Raw genomic sequence first — 14,761 nt, forward strand, 5'->3', positions numbered from 1 at the left:
ATTGTGGTCATAAATCATGAATTACACGATGCACATCTCCACTAGGGTGCTTCTCAAGAGTCAATAGAAGATTATCTAAAGACCCCTTACTCAAGCCATCCTTAATGAACTGTATTTTATCTTCACGGTTTACAGATACCATTCCTAAAGATGACATTTTGCATTAGAAGTCTATGTAGCACATCTGTGACAGACTTTCAGTCGTTTTGCACGATGTTTTTTTGCAAAAGTGCTTTTACCTGTTCCAGGCATGTATGAAATGAAAGAATTGAATGACTCACTTGATAATCGGACCTTTGCTTCAATTAGCCAGTGAATATCTTTAGGAATTCCATGGTTCATTAACAATCTCAATCTTTCACACCTAGCACAATAAATTTTTGTAATTGCATTTTGAGGTAGAGCGGGAAAATACTTTTTCAAGAGTGGTGTCCATTTTTTTTTAGATGAGAAGTGGAAAAGAGATGCAAAAAAGGGAGGAAGAGAAAAGAATTGCATAAATATATACATAGATATCAGTTATCATGAGAAACTGAAAGAACCGATTTAAGAGTCACGAAGTACCATTATCCGCCATTTGACTAGGGCGAGGGAAACTAGCAAAACAAAGGTCACACCAAAAAGAAACACAAAAACAATGTGAGAAAAAGAATCAATCTTTATATACAGGAGTACCCAATTCAATAGAGTCATTTTCAATTGAAAAATTGTCAAAGTAAACTTTCAAACGATGTCCATTTACCTTGAAAACATTACCATTCTTTGGATTCTCGATATCATAGGCCCTATATGGATACACATTTTTCACAATAAAAGGACTACTCCATCTTGATCTTAGTTTTCCAGGCAATAAATGGAGTCAAGAATTATAAAGTAAGACTTTTTAACCAACATTGAATGTGTTTTCTCAGTATTTTCTTGTCATGAAACTCTTTGATTCTTGCTTTATGAATGCTTGAATTTTCATATGCATCATTTCTTATTTCCTCAAACTCATTTATTTGTAATTTTTGTAGCTGACTATCATCATCAAGGTTTGAATTGAAAGCTTTAATAGCCCAATAAGCTTTATGTTCAAGTTCCATAGGTAAGTGACAAGGTTTTCCATAGACTAGTCTATAAGGTGACATACCTAATGATGTTTTATAAGCAGTTCGATAAGTCCAAAGTGCATCATTAAGTCTTAAAGACCAGTCTTTCCTATTAGGGTTCACTGTTTTCTCTAAGATCTGTTTGATCTCCCTATTAGCAAGTTCTATTTGTCCACTTGTCTAAGGGTGATAAGGGGTGGCAACTTTATGTGTGATTCCATATTTCTTCATTAAAGACTCAAATGACTTGTTGCAGAAATGTGTTCCACCATCACTTATCATGGCTCGAGGAATTCCAAATCGACTCAAGATATTTTCTTTCAAAAACTTTATCACTGTTTTGTGATCATTGTTTCGACTTGGAATTGCCTCTATCCATTTTGAAACATAAAAGATCTATATGTACATATTACTATGACTAATATGTACAAGAAACCAAATGATGGAGGAAATGGACCCATGAAATCTATACCCCAACAGTAAAAGATCTCAATGACAAGAATATGATTTAAAGGCATCATGTGACGTTTTGAAATAGATCCCAACTTTTGACAATTTTCACAAATCTTGCAGAATGCATGCGTGTCCTTGAACATGGTGGGCCAGTAAAATCCACTTTGTAAGATTTTTGTAGTTGTCTTTTTTGATGAGAAATGACCCCCACATGCCTCAGAATGACAAAATTTAATGACACTACTTACCTCATTGTCAGGAATGTATCTTCGAAATATTTGATCAGGAAAATATTTGAATAAATAAGGGTTATCCCAATAAATATTCTTCACTTCGTTCAAGAACCTTCTTTTGTCTTGGGTGCTCCAATGAGCTGGAAAATGTCCTAAAACAAGAAAATTAACAATATTAGCAAACCAAGGCATTGTAGCAACAGAAAGTAAATATTCATCAGGAAAGTAATCATTGATTTGTGTAATGTCAGATGTGGAATCTATTGTCAATCTTGACAAATGATCCGCAACAACAATTTCGGTGCCTTTCTTATCTTTGATTGTGATATCAAATTCTTGAAGTAACAAAATCCATCGTACCAATCTAGCCTTAGAATCCTTTTTTGAAAGAAGATATTTCAAAGCTGCATGATCACTAAAAACAAAAACAGGTGAGCCAACAAAATAAGATCTGAACTTGTTACATGCAAATACTACCGGAAGTAATTCCTTTTCAGTGGTAGTGTAATTCATTTGAGCACTATTTAAAGTTTTACTTTCATAGTAAATCACATAGGGTTTCTTATCTTTTCTTTGTCCTAAGACAACACCTACGACATAATCACTAGCATCACACATTATTTCAAAAGGTAATGACCAATCAGGAGGTTGAATGACAGGAGTAGAAGTAACCATGTTTTTAAGTTTAACAAAGGCTTCTTCACATTGTTCAGTCCATTCAAAAACATTCTCCTTTGTTAGAAGGTTACACAATGGCTTAGATATGACACTAAAATCTTTGATGAACCTTCTATAAAAACCAGCATGTCTTAAGAATGATCTAACATCTTTAACAGATTTTGGTGTTGGCAAGTTGGCAACTAACTCGATTTTAGATTTGTCAACCTCAATTCCTTTCGATGAAACAATGTGACCAAGTACAATGCCGTTTGTTACCATAAAATGACATTTTTCCCAATTCAGCACAAGATTCTTCTCTTCACACTTGCTCAAAACCTTTTCTAAGTTAGTCAAACAATCATCAAATGAATCGCCAAAAACAGAAAAATCATCCATAAAAATTTAAAGAAAACGTTCAACCATATCACTGAATATGCTAAGCATGCATCTTTAAAACGTGGTTGGTGCATTACATAATCCAAAATACGTCCTTCGATATGCAAAAGTACCAAATGGACATGTAAAAGTAGTCTTCTCTTGATCTTTCAATGTAATTTTAATTTGGTTGTAACCTGAATAGCCATTTAGGAAACAATAAAATTCATGACCTGCAACTCTCTCTAGGATGTGATCCATGAAAGGTAAAGGGAAATGATCTTTTCTAGTCATTGAATTAAGATTCTTATAGTCAATGCACATGCGCCAACCAGTAATAGTCCTAGTTGGAATTAACTCATTTTTCTCATTTGTTATCACAGTGACTCCAGACTTCTTGAGTACAACTTGGGTAGGACTTACCCATTTGCTGTCAGAAATAGGATAAATGATTCCATTATCTAGAAGCTTAATGGCTTCATTCCTCACTACTTCTTTCATATTAGGATTAAGCCTTCGTTGCGTTTCTTTAGAGGGTTTAGCATTTTCCTCCAAATAAATCCTGTGTGTGCAAATCAAAATACTAATTCCTTTTATGTCAGCTATGGTCAATCCTATTGCATTTTTGTGCATTTTCAGAGTTTATAAGAACTTACCTTCTTGATGTGCATTAAGTTTGGAAGAGATTATTACCGAAAAAGTTTCACTTTCTTCCAAAAATGAGTATTTGAGATTGAATGGTAACGACTTCAAATCAGGTTTTGGTGGTTGAATACTTGAAGGTGTAGACTCAATTGATCGTGGTGGCAATTCTTCAATTTGTGGTCTCCAATTACTTGCCTTTGATTCTTCCTGAAAATAAACCATTTGTAAATTCTCAGATTCATTAAACTCAATTTTACTGGAAATAGTTTCAAATTGATCATGAACTAATTTTTCAATAAAGTCTACTTCCTATAAATCATTATTATCTCCAAGTTGCTTGCAAATGTTAAAAACATTCATCTCCAATGTCATGTTTCCAAATGATAACTTCATCAGTCCATTCCTACAATTAATCAATGCATTAGAAGTTGCAAGAAATGGACGTCCTAAAATAACAGGAATTGAATTACATGCTTCAACAGGTTGTGTATCCAAGACAACAAAATCCACAGGATAAATGAATTTATCAACTTGTACTAACACATCTTCAACTATTCCTCTAGGCACTTTTACAGATCTATCAGCAAGTAAAAGAGTTACAGAAGTTGGTTTTAACTCACCTAGATTGAGACTCTGAAAGACTGAATATGGAAGTAAATTCACACTAGCTCCAAGATCAAGTAAAGCTCTCTCAATTTTATGTTCTCTAATAAAGCAAGAAATTGTAGGACAACTAGGGTCTTTATATTTCAAAGCATTATTGTTCTGAAGAATGACACTTGTTCGGCTAAAAAGGCTTTCTTTTTCACATTCAGTTTTCTTTTCACAGTGCATAAATCTTTTAAAAATTTAGCATAAAAAGGTACCTGTTTAATAGCATCTAATAAAGGTATATTGATCCTTACCTGTTTAAGTTTCAAAGATTTCAGAGTTGTAATTGACTTTCCTTTGTTTGGTCATGGCATGAGGAAATGGAAGTGTTGGCGGGGAATCAGTATTTTCTTTGCAATGTTCAGATTCAACCCCTTCCTTACCCTCGGAGATTAACTCATCATCTTTCTCACAAGGTTCAAGAATGAGTTTTTCAATAACCTTACCGCTGCGAAGAGTGATGACTGATTTGACTTGATCCATGTGTTGGCTTCCAGAACTACTTGCATTTGCATTGTATTGCCCCTTGGGATTTTGTAACATCCCCCATTTCTGGGATGAAACAACAATCTCATGTCAATAGAAAAACAGAGTAGTTAATTTTTTTTTTGTATATATATTCATGGTCTTCGTATTAACATCTACCAGAATTTCGATGGGGTCCCCCCTATACCGGAAGGTCCCAAGTTACTGACATGTAACCTGTTCACACTTCTAATAGTTCACATCTCATAACTTAATTCCCGACCCAATCATCCTGGGTTTCAATTCCACAATTACACTCACACCTATCAATCATAATATTTATGATATGCATTATATAACAAAATATCATTATGGATGGATAATTAAATAAATATAAATACATAGCCATGAAATATGGTTATGTGAACTACCATGTTAAATTCATCCAATCAAGTTTAAACATTTATTACACAAATGAAGTTATACAAACATTTTCATGTTTATAAAATACAAGGGTATACTCTCTAGAACCTAGATTTCAAGAAGGGAACATAAGCTAGGATCTACTCCTGTCGTGCATGCGATGATCCTGAAACAAAATATATATTATTGCAAGGTAAATATCACAATAAATATAACAATATGAATATCTAATAATTTCAACAGGGTAACATGCATTCATATTTCATTTATTTCTCCCTTCTAGTTTTTTTTTTTAAATTTAAAATCTCTTCCTTATTCAAACTATTAATAACCATTCCCTCAGCCACTATCAACCTTCATTCCAGACCTTATAAGATCAACGTGATTATTTTTGCTTATCACATTACCGATACCAATTTCATTGGTATCGTCTTCACCACCCCATAGGAGTCGATGTAAGGCGATCCCTTTACCCGGGATCTTAACATACACTAAATGTATGCTGACAAATACATGGTGATCCCCTTACCCGGGATCCTAACATACACTGAATGTATACTAGCCAATACGTGGAGAACCCCGTTACCCGGGATCCTAACATACACTCAATATATGCTAGTCCATTCGTGGCGATCCCCTTACCCGGAATCCTAACATACACTAAATGTATGCTAGTCCATTCGTGGCGATCCCCTTACCCGGGATCCTAACATACACTAAATGTATGCTAGACAATACATGGTGATCCCTTTACCCTGGATCCTAACATACACTCAATGTATGCTAGTTTATGCCTCAAATCACACTTCCAATATTTCCTTTATTAGTGATAATTTCATCACTTGGCAATTCACATAACAACTTTTCACCTTGAATACACATACATTCAGTAATTCACATTTCACATCAATAATATATTAAATCATGGAATTTAACTAGAAAGCATAGGTGTGAATCACCTACCTGCAATAGAAGCTCTACTCATGCTCCCCTGTTGCTTCTGTTGCACCACGTCTGTGGTCCCTCCTGCAAATCACAGGTTTATCTCATAAATTTTCCTCACTCAAGGATATGTTTTATAATAACCACATCAACAACCACTAAGTCTTTCTTTCAGTTATTTCTTAGTACTTTATGTTTTTCCCATTTCACTCATTATTACTGTCGTTCTTTGTCCAATCCTAGTTATCATTCCTTTCTTTATATTTGGACTATCACTGTCCAACTGTTACTGCCTCGTTTTTGAACTGTTACTGTCTAACCTCTACTCATATTTTTAACTATATCTGGAGTTATAGAACCCCGATTCAAGCGAAATTTATGGCATTGGAAAGGTAAGACATGAGGCTACAAGTTCTTTGTTTTGGGAAGAACCCAGTTCTGCCTCTAAGATAGTCAAAATCGCTCATCAACAAACACTTGGATTGTTACTGTCCAACTGTTACTGTTCATTTTTGAAGTGTTACTGTCTGACCTCTCCTCAGATTTTTAACTATATCTGGAGTTATAGAACTCCGATTTAAGAGAAATTTATAGTGTTGGAAAGGTAAGACATGAGGCTACAAGTTATATGTTTTGATAAGAACCCAGTTCTACCTCTAAAATAGTCAAAATCGCTCATCAACAAACACTTGGATTGTTACTGTCCTACTGTTTCTGTACATTTTTAAACTGTTACTGTCTGACCTCTCCTCAGATTTTTAACTATATCTGGAGTTATAAAACTTTGATTCAAGAAAACTTTATGACGTTAGAAAGGTAAGACATGAGGCTACAAGTTCTATGTTTTAGGAAGAACCCATTTCTGCCTCTAAGATAGGCAAAATCGCTCATCAACAAACACTTGGACTGTTACTGTCCAACTGTTACTGTCCATTTTTGAATTGTTACTGTCTGACCTCTCCTTAGATTTTTAACTATATCTGGAGTTATAGAACTCCGATTCAAGCGAAATTTATGGCATTGGAAAGGTAAGACATGAGGCAACAAGTTCTATGTTTTGGGAAGAACCCATTTCTACTTCTAAGATAATCAAAATCGCTTATCAACAAACACTTGGACCGTTACTGTCCAACTGTTACTGTTCATTTTTGAACTGTTACTGTCTGACCTCTCCTCAGAGTTTTAACTATATCTGGAGTTATAGAACTCCGATTCAAGCGAAATTTATGGTGTTGGAAAGGTAAGACATGAGGCTACAAGTTCTACATTTGGGAAGAACCCAGTTCTACCTCTAAGATAGTCAAAATAGCTCATCAACAAACACTTGGATTCTTACTGTCCAACTGTTTCTGTCCAATTTTAAACTGTTACTGTCTGACCTCTCCTTAGATTTTTAACTATATCTGGAGTTATAGAGCTTTGATTCAAGAGACATTTATGGCGTTGGAAAGGTAAGACGTGAGGCTACAAGTTATATGTTTTGATAAGAACCCAGTTCTACCTCTAAAATAGTCAAAATCGCTCATCAACAAACACTTGGATTGTTACTGTCCTACTGTTTCTCTCCATTTTTAAACTGTTACTGTCTGACCTCTCCTCAGATTTTTAACTATATCTGGAGTTATAGAACTTTGATTCAAGAAAAATTTATGGTGTTAGAAAGGTAAGAAATGAGGCTACAAGTTCTATGTTTTGGGAATAACCCATTTCTACATCTAAGATAGGCAAAATCACTCATCAACAAACACTTGGACCGTTACTGTCCAACTGTTACTGTCCATTTTTGAAATGTTACTCTCTGACCTCTCCTTAGATTTTTAACTATATCTGGAGTTATAGAACTCTGATTCAAGCGAAATTTATGGCATTGGAAAGGTAAGATATGAGGCAACAAGTTCTATGTTTTGGGAAGAACCCATTTCTACTTCTAAGATAATCAAAATCGCTGATCAACAAACACTTGGACCGTTACTGTCCAACTGTTACTGTTCATTTTTGAACTGTTACTGTCTGACCTCTCCTCAGAGTTTTAACTATATCTGGAGTTATAGAACTCCGATTCAAGCGAAATTTATGGTGTTGGAAAGGTAAGACATGAGGCTACAAGTTCTATGTTTGGGAAGAACCCAGTTCTACCTCTAAGATAGTCAAAATCGCTCATCAACAAACACTTGGATTCTTACTGTCCAACTGTTACTGTCCATTTTTGAACTGTTACTGTCTGACCTCTCCTCATTTTTAACTATATCTGGAGTTATAGAACTCCGATTCAAGCAAAATTTCTAATGTTAGAAAGGTAAGACATGAGGCTACAAGTTCTATGTTTTGGGAAGAACCCAGTTCTGCCTCTAAGATAGTCAAAATCGCTCCTCAACAAACACTTGGACCGTTACTCTCCAACTGTTACTGTCCATTTTTGAATTGTTACTGTCTGACCTCTCCTTAGAGTTTTTACTATATCTGGAGTTATATAACTCCGATTCAAGCGAAATTTATGGTGTTGGAAAGGTAAGACATGAGGATACAAGTTCTATGTTTGGGAAGAACCTAGTTCTACCTCTAAGATAGTCAAAATCGCTCATCAACAAACACTTGGATTCTTACTGTCCTACTGTTACTATCCATTTTTGAACTGTTACTGTCTGACCTCTCCTCATATTTTTAACTATATCTGGAGTTATAGAACTCCGATTCAAGCCAAATTTCTAATGTTAGAAAGGTAAGACATGAGGCTACAAGTTCTATGTTTTGGGAAGAACCCAGTTCTGCCTCTAAGATAGTCAAAATCGCTCCTCAACAAACACTTGGACCGTTACTCTCCAACTGTTACTGTCCATTTTTGAACTGTTACTTTCTGACCTCTCCTCAGATTTTAACTATATCTGGAGTTATAGAACCCCCATTCAAGCGAAATTTGTGGCGTTGGAAAGGTAAGACATGAGGCTACAAGTTCTATGTTAGGGAAGAACCCAGTTCTGCCTCTAAGATAGTCAAAATCGCTCATCAACAAACACTTGGACCGTTACTCTGCAACTGTTACTGTCCATTTTTGAACTGTTACTGTCTGGCCTCTCCTTAGATTTTTAACTATATCTGGAGTTATAGAGCTTTGATTCAAGAAACATTTATGGCGTTGGAAAGGAAAGACATGAGGCTATAAGTTCTATGTTTTGGGAAGAACCCAGTTCTACCTCTAAGATAGTCAAAATCGCTCATCAACAAACACTTGGATAGTTACTGTCCAACTGTTATTGTGCATTTTTGAACTGTTACTGTCTGACCTCTCCTCAGATTTTAACTATATCTGGAGTTAAAGAACCCCCATTCAAGCGAAATTTGTGGCGCTGGAAAGGTAAGACATGAGGCTACAAGTTCTATGTTTGTGAAGAACCCAGTTCTACCTCTAAGATAGTCAAAATCGCTCATCAACAAACACTTGAATTCTTACTGTCCAACTGTTACTGTCCATTTTTGAACTGTTACTGTCTGACCTCTCCTCATATTTTTAACTATATCTGGAGTTATAGAACTCCGATTCAAGCCAAATTTCTAATGTTAGAAAGGTAAGACATGAGGCTACAAGTTCTATGTTTTGGGAAGAACCCAGTTCTGCCTCTAAGATAGTCAAAATCGCTCCTCAACAAACACTTGGACCGTTACTCTCCAACTGTTACTGTCCATTTTTGAACTGTTACTGTCTGACCTCTCCTCAGATTTTAACTATATCTGGAGTTATAGAACCCCAATTCAAGCGAAATTTATGGCATTGGAAAGGTAAGACATGAGGCTACAAGTTCTATATTGGGAAGAACCCATTTCTGCTTCTAAGATAATCAAAATCGCTCATCAACATACACTTGGACCGTTACTCTCCAACTGTTACTGTTCATTTTTGAACTGTTACTGTCTGACCTCTACTCAGAGTTTTAACTATATCTGGAGTTATAGAACTCCGATTCAAGCGAAATTTATGGCGTTGGAAAGGTAAGACATGAGGCTACAAGTTCTATGTTTTGGGAAGAACCCAGTTCGACCTCTAATATAGTCAAAATCGCTCATCTACAAACACTTGAATTGTTACTGTCCTACTATTTCTGTCCAATTTTAAACTATTACTGTCTGACCTCTCCTTAGATTTTTAACTATATCTGGAGTTATAGAGCTTTGATTCAAGAAAAATTTATGGCGTTGGAAAGGTAAGACATGAGGCTACAAGTTCTATGTTTTGGGAAGAACCCATTTCTGCCTCTAAGATAGGCAAAATCGCTCATCAACAAACACTTGGACCGTTACTGTCCAACTGTTACTGTCCATTTTTGAACTGTTACTGTCTGACCTGTCCTTAGATTTTTAACTATATCTGGAGTTATAGAACTCCGATTCAAGCGAAATTTATGGCATTAGAAAGGTAAGACATGAGGCAACAAATTCCATGTTTTGGGAAGAACCCATTTCTGCTTCTAAGATAATCAAAATCGCTTATCAATAAACACTTGGACCGTTACTGTCCAACTGTTACTGTTCATTTTTGAACTGTTACTGTCTGACCTCTCCTCAGAGTTTTAACTATATCTGGAGTTATAGAACTCCGATTCAAGCGAAATTTATGGTGTTAGAAAGGTAAGACATGAGGCTACAAGTTCTATGTTTGGGAAGAACCCAGTTCTACCTCTAAGATAGTCAAAATCGCTCATCAACAAACACTTGGACCGTTACTCTGCAACTGTTACTGTCCATTTTTGAACTGTTACTGTCTGGCCTCTCCTCAGATTTTTAACTATATCTGGAGTTATAGAGCTTTGATTCAAGAAACATTTATGGCGTTGGAAAGGAAAGACATGAGGCTACAAGTTCTATGTTTTGGGAAGAACCCAGTTCTACCTCTAAGATAGTCAAAATCGCTCATCAACAAACACTTGGACAGTTACTGTCCAACTGTTACTGTTCATTTTTGAACCGTTACTATCTGACCTCTCCTTAGATTTTTAACTATATCTGGAGTTATAGAACTCCAATTGAAGCGAAATTTATGGCGCTGGAAAGGTAAGACATGACGCTACAAGTTCTATGTTTTGGGAAGAACCCATTTCTGCTTCTAAGATAATTAAAATCGCTCATCAACAAACACTTGGACCGTTACTGTCCAACTGTTACTGTTCATTTTTGAACTCTTACTGTCTGACCTGTCCTCAGAGTTTTAACTATATCTGGAGTTATAGAACTCCGATTCAAGCGAAATTCATGGTGTTGGAAAGGTAAGACATGAGGCTACAAGTTCTATGTTTGGGAAGAACCCAGTTCTACCTCTAAGATAGTCAAAATCGCTCATCAACAAACACTTGGATTCTTACTGTCCAACTGTTACTGTCCATTTTTGAACTGTTACTGTCTGACCTCTCCTCATATTTTTAACTATATCTGGAGTTATAGAACTCCGATTCAAGCCAAATTTCTAATGTTAGAAAGGTAAGACATGAGGCTACAAGTTCTATGTTTTGGGAAGAACCCAGTTCTGCCTCTAAGATAGTCAAAATCGCTCATCAATAAACACTTGGATTTTTATTGTCCTACTGTTTCTGTCCAATTTTAAACTGTTACTGTCTGACCTCTCCTCAGATTTTAACTATATCTGGAGTTATAGAGCTTTGATTCAAGAAAAATTTATGGCGTTGGAGAGGTAAGACATGAGGCTACAAGTTCTATGTTTTGGGAAGAACCTAGTTCTACCTCTAAGATAGTCAAAATCGCTCATCAACAAACACTTGGATGGTTATTGTCCTACTGTTTCTGTCCAATTTTAAACTGTTACTGTCTGACCTCTCCTCAGATTTTTAACTATATCTGGAGTTATAGAGCTTTGATTCAAGAACCATTTATGGCGTTGGAAAGGTAAGACATGAGGTTACAAGTTCTATGTTTTGGGAAGAACCCAGTTCTACCTCTAAGATAGTCAAAATCGCTCATCAACAAACACTTGGACAGTTGCTGTCCAACTGTTACTGTTCATTTTTGAACTGTTACTGTCTGACCTCTCCTTAGATTTTTAACTATATCTGGAGTTGCAGAACTCCGATTCAAGCAAAATTTATGGCGTTGGAAAGGTAAGACTTGAGGCTACAAGTTCTATGTTTTGGGAAGAACCCAGTTCTACATCTAATATAGCCAAATCGCTCATCAACAAACACTTGGATTGTTACTGTCCTACTGTTTCTGTCCAATTTTAAACTGTTAGTGTGTGATCTCTCCTTAGATTTTTAACTATATCTGGAGTTATAGAACCCCGATTCAAGCGAAATTTATGGCGTTGGAAAGGTAAGACATGAGGCTACAAGTTCTATGTTTTGGGAAGAACCCATTTCTACTTCTAAGATAATCAAAATCGCTCATCAACAAACACTTGGACCGTTACTGTCCAACTATTACTGTTCATTTTTGAACTGTTACTGTCTGACCTCTCCTTAGAGTTTTAACTATATCTGGAGTTATAGAACTCCGATTCAAGCGAAATTTATGGCGTTGGAAAGGTAAGACATTAGGCTATAAGTTATATGTTTTGGGAAGAACCCAGTTCTACATCTAATATAGCCAAATCGCTCATCAACAAAACACTTGGATTCTTACTGTCCAACTGTTACTATCCATTTTTGAAATGTTACTGTCTGACCTCTACTCATATTTTTAACTATATCTGGAGTTATAGAACTCCGATTCAAGCAAAATTTCTAATGTTAGAAAGGTAAGACATGAGGCTACAAGTTCTTTGTTTTGGGAAGAACCCAGTTCTGCCTCTAAGATAGTCAAAATCGCTCATCAACAAACACTTGGATTGTTACTGTCCAACTGTTACTGTTCATTTTTGAACTGTTACTGTCTGCCCTCTCCTTAGATTTTTAACTATATCTGGAGTTATAGAACTCCAACTCAAGCGAAATTTCTGGCGTTGGAAAGGTAAGACATGAGGCTACAAGATCTATGTTTTGGGAAGAACCCAATTCTACCTCTAATATAGTCAAAATTGCTCATCAACAAACACTTGGATTGTTACTATTATACTGTTTCTGTCCAATTTTAAACTGTTACTGTCTGACCTCTCCTCAGATTTTTAACTATATCCGGAGTTATAGAACTCCGATTCAGGCGAAATTTATGGCGTTGGAAAGGTAAGACATGAGGCTACAAGTTCTATGTTTGTGAAGAACCCAGTTCTACCTCTAAGATAGTCAAAATCGCTCATCAACAAACACTTGAATTCTTATTGTCCAACTGTTTCTGTCCAATTTTAAATTGTTACTGTCTGACCTCTCCTCAGATTTTTAACTATATCCGGAGTTATAGAGCATTGATTCAAGAAGAATTTATGGCGTTGGAAAGGTAAAACATGAGGCTACAAGTTCTATGTTTTGGGAAGAACCTAGTTCTACCTCTAAGATAGTCAAAATCGCTCATCAACAAACACTTGGATTGTTATTGTCCTACTGTTTCTGTCCAATTTTAAACTGTTACTGTCTGACCTCTCCTCAGATTTTTAACTATATCTGGAGTTATAGAGCTTTGATTCAAGAACCATTTATGGCGTTGGAAAGGTAAGACATGAGGTTACAAGTTCTATGTTTTGGGAAGAACCCAGTTCTACCTCTAAGATAGTCAAAATCGCTCATCAACAAACACTTGGACAGTTGTTGTCCAACTGTTACTGTTCATTTTTGAACTGTTACTGTCTGACCTCTCCTTAGATTTTTAACTATATCTGGAGTTGTAGAACTTCGATTCAAGCGAAATTTGTGGCGTTGGAAAGGTAAGACTTGAGGCTACAAGTTCTATGTTTTGGGAAGAACCCACTTCTACATCTAATATAGCCAAATCCCTCATCAACAAACACTTGGATTGTTACTGTCCTACTATTTCTGTCTAATTTTAAACTGTTACTGTCTGATCTCTCCTTAGATTTTTAACTATATCTGGAGTTATAGAACCCCGATTCAATCGAAATTTATGGCATTGGAAAGGTAAGACATGAGGCTACAAGTTCTATGTTTTGGGAAGAACCCATTTCTACTTCTAAGATAATCAAAATCGCTCATCAACAAACACTTGGACCGTTACTGTCCAACTGTTACTGTTCATTTTTGAAATGTTACTGTCTGACCTCTCCTTAGAGTTTTAACTATATCTGGAGTTATAGAACTCCGATTCAAGCGAAATTTATGGCGTTGGAAAGGTAAGACATTAGGCTATAAGTTATATAGAACTCAGATTTAAGAGAAATTTATGGCGTTGGAAAGGTAAGACATTAGGCTATAAGTTATATGTTTTGGGAAGAACCCAGTTCTACATCTAATATAGCCAAATCGCTCATCAACAAACACTTGGATTGTTACTGTCCTACTGTTTCTGTCCAATTTTAAATTGTTACTGTCTGATCTCTCCTTAGATTTTTAACTATATCTGGAGTTATAGAACCCCGATTCAATCGAAATTTATGGCGTTGGAAAGGTAAGACATAAGGCTACAAGTTCTATGTTTTGGGAAGAACCCATTTCTAATTCTAAGATAATCAAAATCGCTCATCAACAAACACTTGGACCGTTACTGTCCAACTGTTACTGTTCATTTTTGAACTGTTACTGTCTGACCTCTCCTTAGAGTTTTAACTATATCTGGAGTTATAGAACTCCGATTCAAGCGAAATTTATGGTGTTGGAAAGGTAAGACATAAGGATACAAGTTCTATGTTTGGGAAGAACCTAGTTCTACCTCTAAGATAGTCAAAATCGCTCATCAACAAAACACTTGGATTCTTACTGTCCAACTGTTACTATCCAT

The sequence above is a fragment of the Populus nigra genome, chromosome 6, assembly GCF_951802175.1.
Source record: "Populus nigra chromosome 6, ddPopNigr1.1, whole genome shotgun sequence".
NCBI classification, from domain to species: Eukaryota; Viridiplantae; Streptophyta; class Magnoliopsida; order Malpighiales; family Salicaceae; genus Populus; species Populus nigra.